The sequence below is a fragment of the Mytilus trossulus genome, unplaced genomic scaffold, assembly GCF_036588685.1.
Source record: "Mytilus trossulus isolate FHL-02 unplaced genomic scaffold, PNRI_Mtr1.1.1.hap1 h1tg000630l__unscaffolded, whole genome shotgun sequence".
NCBI classification, from domain to species: Eukaryota; Metazoa; Mollusca; class Bivalvia; order Mytilida; family Mytilidae; genus Mytilus; species Mytilus trossulus.
In genome coordinates this window covers 20,199-28,588 of record NW_026963425.1, presented here as the reverse complement: position 1 = coordinate 28,588, position 8,390 = coordinate 20,199, and the positions used below count along the sequence as shown (strand labels likewise).

The window sequence follows — 8,390 nt, the reverse complement described above, 5'->3', positions numbered from 1 at the left end:
GGGCCCCCTTCCTCCTGATTATCAGGAACAACTTCAGCGACACCATTCACAACAGCATCTCCAACAGCTGAAATAGTTTCAGGTAATGGGAGCACCCTAACAGTGTCACCCCCTCCGCCCTGACATAAGTCCCCTCCTCCAACGTCTATTCTAAACACTCAGTTTTTATATGAAAAAAAACCATCTCACACACCCCTTAACAGTAAGCCTTTTTTTGCAGCAAACCCCTGCCTAAGCACTCTCATACAGCCTCTCTAGTGCCCAACACATTCAACAATCTATCACTAAGCAACACACTCATTTACATAAAAAGAACCCTTTTTATAAGTTAATCAGCCTATTATACAATATTATTTATGTCATTACAGATCCGTCACAAAGTATTGCTTTAGCTAAAAACTCGCTCGCTTAAAAGAGACCTTAAAGCTATGCATAAGCTTTTGGGTTAACAAACCCAAAAACTTCAATTAAAATAAAGCTTCGCAGGGTCTTGTTGCTCTTCTTTTACACACAGGCCTCTTCGCTTTACCCTTATGCAAGAAGTACTAAAATTTATTTGCCCCACTTTACTTCAAGTAAGCTTTTTATGAGGCAATCGTGTGCATTTCTTTAGAAAGATAAATTCTAAAAAACCTCAGTGAGATGAGCCTAAAACTAATTAACTCCTCTTAAATTGTTTATAAAGAAAAGCTTTAACTTTTTCTTTAGGAATCAAAGTCCTACGTACTATAATACTTCTTTATAACACCTCAGAGCAATAAACTACTTTTGAGCTTAGCTTCATCAAAGCAACTGGGCCATCCCCCCACGTACAACTAAGCTAGGAAGAATTTGTAGCTCTCAGTTATATTAACATTAGCAACTAAACACAACTTAAGAGACAGGCTATCTGGCTTGAGAATAAGAATCTTATACCCTAAGCAAATTACTGGGATTTTCAATTAACAGCTCAACATTCTAGCTTAATTTATTCACCCAGCGTACACTAATTTCATTAAAATTTTTGCCCAGAAGGCAAATATAGTAATTATTGCTATGTAACCATCCTATAACCAGCACATTTAACAGCCTAACGCCACGTTTATTTACATAAAAAGCCCTATACAATATTGTCTATAGCACTCAGATCTGTGACAGAACATTGCTTTGCTTAAAAACCTTTTATACGAAACTAACTCACTTAAAAGGGACCTCAGGACCAGACATAAACTTCATCACTTGTAGTCTTTGTAAGTTTATAACCCACCTAACCCCCCTTTTAGGCGTGTTTAATATTACATACTATTGTTAACACTTACTTTTTAAGACGCTCACAACCTTGTTTACAAGCTCACGCTTCTACGTTTCACAATTTTATTTAGCTTCATTTTGTTGCTGCACACCACATTTTTGTCACCTCTATTTAACCTGCTTTCCTATTTCCTCCCCTCCAGATCAGCCCCCCCAGGCATTAGTGTGTCATTTTGATTTTATTTTATTTTTGATTTACTTTTTTGCTTAGACTTTAAGTGACCCATGAATTACGCTTTGGGAACTTTCATATGACTTGATTTCTATTTATTTTTTGATTTTAAGATACAGATAGTCTAGTTTTCAAACCCCAAAAAATCACATGAGCAACCAAAATTAGGGCAAACGAAAAAAATTAACACCTTAGATCCATTTCTCCTGCAGTTTACAATTAACCACAGGAAGCAAATAGCTTTAGAATTTAGGTTTAAGTTTGTTTTTTTCTACCACTAATTAGGTTAAGTCTCACATGACTCTGAAAAATGCTTACTCACTGTAAAGGGTTCAAAACCTTATCTACAACAGGTTGTAAAGCATAATCTAAAACAAGTTTGGACAGGTATGGCATTCGCAACTAGATTTTCAATAAAATACACAATGTCAAGTAAAATTAAGTTTTACTTTGACTTATAAGTTATCTTAACTAAGGGCTTTTTACATGCATCAGCAACAGGGTTTCGTGTAAAAGGACAGGAGAACAGGCCTTGCGGTCACTGTACCGGCCGGTAACAGGAAATGCGGTACACTATAAAACCTCATTCTTAAGGGTTTCCACAGTGTTTGGTTTTTTTTTGTCTGTTACTAGCACAAATCCATTACACACCGCCTTTTTAGAACCCTTGTTTTATTCTGTTAGGTGGGTGATTGCTGCTTTTTGGCTGCATTAATAGACTGTTTTATTTTTTACCTAATTTGCAACCCCGTTTTAACCCTATTTTTTAATAAAATAGCAATACTAATTTTAACAAGAACCAACGACACGCCCTACCGCCACTAATTGGCCTTCAGCTTCATAAAAGGCAACCCTTTTTATAAACTAATCAGTTTATTGCGTAGCATTATTTAAGCAATGACAGAGCCAGGGCAAAGCGTTGCTTTAGCGAAAAAGTCCTTTCGTACAAAATTAGCTCATTTTTAAAAGAGGATAGAAACTGAACTAGCTCACGCCGTTCTGAACTCAGCTCATGTTAGATTTTAAAGGGCGAACAGACCCACCATTAGAAGCTTCTACGCCTCTAGGATATCTAAAGCCAACATCGAGGTCGCAATCTTCCCCTCCAATACCATCTTTCGGGAGAAATTGCGCTGTTATCCCTAGAGTAGCTAGCCACACATATAAAGTTAGGAAATACGAGTTAGATTTATATAATAGTGAAAGACTTATTTTCACTGATCTCCCATCAAAATCGTATAAGAGCCAAAAACTCCAATTAAGATAAAGCTTCATAGGGTCTTGTCGTCCTTCTTTTACATAAAGGCCTCTTCACCTTAAAGTTAGTTTAAATTAAATTTTCAGACACAGCACCTTCTTCGTTAACCCTTTCATACCATCCTTCAATTGAAAAGGCAAATTATCGCGCTACCTTAGGACGCTCACGTAACGCCGCCGTTTACAACAAACATTACTCTAGTTGCACTGGGCAGGGACTACCTTTTACTTACATCAAAAGGAAATGTTTTTGTTAAACAGTCGAGAAGTTTAGTTTGCCCGAATTCGTTTAAAAACTTTTATTTAGCCTTTAGTTTTTTAAGGTAAAACAAAATAGTAATACCAAATAAATAATATTTTTACTCGTTTTTATCATAGTCACTGGTCCTACAACCATAGGCTTATTTTAAAGTAAATGAATAACCCAATTAATCTTTTTTTCCCCATCTGGTTTTAGTTAAAATACACTAATATCTAATAGCCAGTTTAAAGCCTATAGAAACCCAATTTTTTTTTTAACATCAATTTTAGTATTTTTCAGCTTAACCCAAAAAATTTTACCCCTTAAATAGTTAAGGAAAATGCTTACACATCTTTTTAAGCCAACCAGATATCTAAAAGCGCGAATAGTATCTAGCCGCTATTCTTTAGTTTAATTAAATCTCTGCCACGATTTCTTAACTCAAAAAATAACTCTCTTTTATTCGGGAAAATTAAATTCTTAAACTTGTCTTGAAAAACCCTTATGCAAAAGGTACTAAAATTTATTTATACTATTTTAATTCAAGTGCACTTTTCACAAAACAATTATGCACGTCTCTTTAAAAAAGATAAATTATAAAAAGCCTCAGTAAGAGGAATCTAGAACTGACAATTCTAAGTTATATATTAACTACTTTTAACTTATTTATGAAGAAGAAGATTAACTTTTTCTTTAGGAATCAAAGCCCTACTTACTACAATTTTTCTTTATAACGCTTCGAAGTTCTAAGTGCCAAAAAACTACTTTTGAACTTTGCTTCATCAAAGCAACTGGATCATCCCCCACGTGGCACTAAGCTTAGGCCTAACTAGACTATGGAGAATTTGCAGTTCTCAGTTATATTAACATTAACTACTAAGCACAACTTAAGAGAAATACTATCTGACTTAAGAATGAAAATCTTATGTTTTCCCTAAACTACTTAAGCAAGCCAAAGCAAATTACTGCGATTTTGAATTAACAGCTCAACGTTTTAGCTTAAACTATTTGGCCAGCATACACTAATTTCATTAGAACTTTTGCTTGGAAGGCAAATATAATATTATTTACTATATATGCATATTATAGCCTAGCAGCAACTTCCGTTACTGCTACCTTGTTACGACTTTTCACAGGTTTCCCCGCGAGCGACGGGCGATTAGTACTCATCTGATTGTATTCAGGGTAATTTTATTTTTAACCCTTACTTACAAGTCCTTCTTCAAAGGCAAGTTTTCTTATCTTATTTGTCTACTTAGTTGAGCTACCTTTTAGTAGCTCAATCTTTGAATTATTGCTTAAGTTACATCTGTATCCCAGATTAACCTTGTCATAAGCTGCATGTCAATCTGAATTATTTTTGAAGTTGTGCTACATGGGCATATAGCCAATTCTAGTAGCTGCACCTAACTAAAAGTAACTTACCTTACCGAACTCAGCAAGTAAAATAAGAGTTAGCTTCAGTAATAACCAAAAATTTACCCGGACACTCACCATATTAGAGTAAACAACCATACACACGCACTAATAAGACAAGGCTCAAATGTAGGTGGGTTATCCTTTAACACCCAGGATCCCCTGTTTTCTATCTCAGACACCGCCTATTTATTTCTCTTTGACAACCAAATGTTTAGTTAAGAGGAACTTTTGTTTTAAACTATGGATAACAGGGTATCTAATCCTGGTTTCACTTCATAGATTCGTTAGAAGCTCACTAAACTTTAGGAATATAACCACAAAAAACCGTTAACATTACACTGCACCTATAGTTTTTTTATAGTTTTATAACACAACATTGACTCTAACCAATCCGCTTAAATTTATATTCGAACTGAATCTAACCGCGGCTGCTGGCATTCATCAATTGACCCCGAATTTGTCAAAAGCTGGGTTAAAGTTTCCTTTATTAACCAATTTTCCCCACTGATGTTGAACTTGCACTTAATTTGTTCAAGCCCGCATTTAGAATCATGAGAAGCATTTTGCCCATAAATTTAGGGCCATAATCAAACCCTCCTACAGATTTGACACAAGGTTACTAAAGTATCCCATCTTCCTCATTTTCAATGAGACGCTTTAATTAAGCTACTGTATCTTCTATTTTAGGTTTATTTTACTCTTCGTAAAGGCACCATGGTTTTTATGCACAAATACGACACCACTAATATTACAAACAGTAACACACCAGCTATTAGGATATATAACCTTAACCCGCTTCTTTCAGCCATGAAACTTAGAAACAAAGACCGCTAATTTCTCTGTACTCGTAATTCATAAGACCCATAAGGACCGCTCTGGCACAACACCTTCTGACGAGAACCATAAACTCTAGATTAAAACGATACACTTCATTGGGGTAGATCCTTAAAACATACAAGAACAGGACTATTACACCCCTAACGTAAGTTAGGAACAATAAGAACCCTAACAACCTTCTAACCTCCAGTGCAACCTCCACACATGCAATTATAGACCCCCTCAATAGCACTAGCCCTAAAGAAATAGGTTGCTTGGCAATTAAGACAATCGAAAACACAGCCATCAAAATTACACATATGACTATAACTCTCATTATATAAACATAATTAAGCTTACGCCCCCCGCTACCACCAGCCCTCATACTACCAGCTGGTAGGTAAAATAATTTTTCTGAACAATTTCATTCAAACAGCTGAGTTGACCTAGTCCCCTTATGGGCACCTTGAGGGCCCAATAGCTCTAGTCAACCTTGATCCAGACTTTGAGCTACCATCCTGGACCCCTTAAAGAAGGCCATTTTTCTGGGGTGGGAGGTTAGCCTCTCTATGAGCCACATTCTCAAAAAGAATCTTAATAGTTTGGCTGACGACCAAGGCTTAGACCCTAATTTTCTAAGCACTCCTCATCACAAAATTAACCCTACAAAGGGAATAAGAAATACTCTGACTCTCTCATATTTCTCAAGAACTACTACAAACCCAAACCTCTCTATTTTCCTCCCTAATACCCCTCCTAAGATAATAGCCCCAATATACAGGCTAAGAAAAGGAGTTTGTATATTTAAGTGCTCATTAATCCGCAAACTTCTGCTATTAACGTAATTAGACCCAAGTATTACTCTAAATACAATCCGTGCCCTATAAAAAGAAGTGAAGATTAAACCTGTTAGCTCTAATAAATAGCACCCATAAGTTATTCTTCTGTCTATCATTCTTAGCTCAATTATTAGGTCTTTAGAGAAAAACCCTCTTATAAACGGGGCCCCTCTCAAGGACACAATTGCAACCGTTATTGCACCCATTCTTACCGGTAATCCTTGCCACAAGCTTCTTAACCCCCGGATATCTTGGATTCTTTGGTTTCTATGAATAACACCCCCTGCGCCTAGAAACAACAAAGCTTTAAATACCGCATGGGTTACTAAATGAAAAAAAGCTACAGACGGAAGAAGGATTGAAATCGAGAATATTATTAACCTTAACTGCCTCAAAGTCGAGAGTGCGATTACCTTTTTTAGGTCAAACGCAAACACAGCCCTTGACCCCCGCCTAATATTAGAGTAAATAGTCTTAAGACTATAAGTATTTGAGTCACAAAGGGATTAGCTCTGATAATATAAAAAGAGCGAAGAATCAAATAAACCCCAGCTGTCACCAATGTCGAAGAATGCACCAAAGAGGAGACCGGTGTGGGTGCCGCCATGGCAGCAGGTAGCCATGCGCAAAACGGCATTTGTGCGCTTTTAGTTATACCTGCAAGAACTACCACAAACCCTAAATTAACCCATGTCTGCACTGGGTGGTATATATAAATTAACCACCCCCCTTCTCTTAAAAAAATAGAAACTCTAAAAAGTACAAAAACATCCCCAATTCGATTAGTCAAAGCTGTCAACATAGCCGCAGATAACCTCTTATTGTTCTGGTAATAAGCCACTAATAGGAATGAGGTGAGCCCTAGCCCGTCTCAACCAATTAAAAGTATTACTAAATTAGGAACTAAGATTATAAACACTATAGACAGCACAAACAACCATACTAATCCCATAAACCGCTTGTAGTATGGCTCTCCAGCTATATACCACTTGCAGTAGGTTGCTACACTTCCTCTAATTACCAAAACCGTCCCAACAAAGACTATTCTTACGCTATCTAGTAGAACTCTGAAGCTAAATGAGAGACAATTACTCTCTCAAACAGTAACTTCCAATAAATAAGCTTTTCCAAAGGTCCTCCCTCTAAGAATAAATAAGTATCCAATCAGAATCAGTAAAAGTAACCCTAAGTTACTTTTTAATTGTATGATACTATTTTTACGAGCCATCTCTTAGTAACCTTGACATCAAATCGTCTCCGCATAGTCGCATCACCATAACCAGAAGGGCCAAGCAAATTCTGGCTTCGCAAACAGCTAAACATAGAATTAGTAAAATTAACCAAAACTGATTTATTAGAAACACATGGGTTACAAACAATAAGCCTAGTCTTATTATTTCAAGCCCTACAAATAAACACAAAAGGTGTTTGTTTATACGGAAGATTACAAAACAGCCTATACTTATTAAGAAAACTCCTAGGAATTTTATTCAAATCATAGCTTTAAAACACATAGTTTTCTACGACTTACAAGGCCGTCGCTTCAGCAAAGCTTTTAAAACTACCTACCTTCTATGATCCTCCGTTATAGAGACACAATAAGACACAAAAAATATAACACTGAATACACGCGATTGCAACTTCAGCGGCTCCAAAAACACCTCCGCCCATTATTAACCCTTTAATACCCCCAACTCCTGTAAGCAGCCTTCTGCTATTTAACCAGCTAACTACTAACTCTCTCCTGCATATAGTTAGAATTACTTTACCAGCTCCCAGATTTAGTGTCAGACGTAAAACTAATGTTAAAGGGCGAAGTATGCCACTAATTAGCTCAACCACTACTATAAAAGGCACAAGGATTAACGGGCAACCTGTTGGAACGAGACTCATCAACCCCTGCTCAAATCTGCATAAAAGACTAGATAAAACTAAACAAGTTCAAATAGACAAAGCAAAGGAGAACCCGAACACAAACTGCCCTCTTACAGGGAAAAAGAATGGAAAGTTCCAGACAGATTTAGTATCAGAATTATCATGAACAGACCCCTTATTACTAGAGGAAACCCAGATAGCTTTAGTCCCTTTCCGTTCAATCGAATCATCGAATAAGTAAAGGATAGCACCAAACTCCGAAAAGAGCTCGTACTTCTACCCTTAGTGTACACGTCTCTAAATAGCACGGTTATTGGCACTATAGAAGACAGCAACCATAACGGCATAGACAACCAAATTAAGTTATAGCTGTGAGCATCAAATCTAGAAAAAACATCTATTAACATGACTTTAAATTATTGATTACGCGATTTCTTATAAATATAAGTGATACACGTGTTATAAGGGTTAGTTCACACAA

The 8,390-nt window shown here is 36.5% G+C and overlaps 1 pseudogene; it reads right to left on the bottom strand.

The window, feature by feature from the left end:
- Positions 1–5,072: 5,072 nt before the first annotated feature.
- Positions 5,073–6,729, bottom strand: LOC134702702 (NADH-ubiquinone oxidoreductase chain 5-like; annotated as a pseudogene).
- Between the last annotated feature and the right edge of the window lie 1,661 nt (positions 6,730–8,390).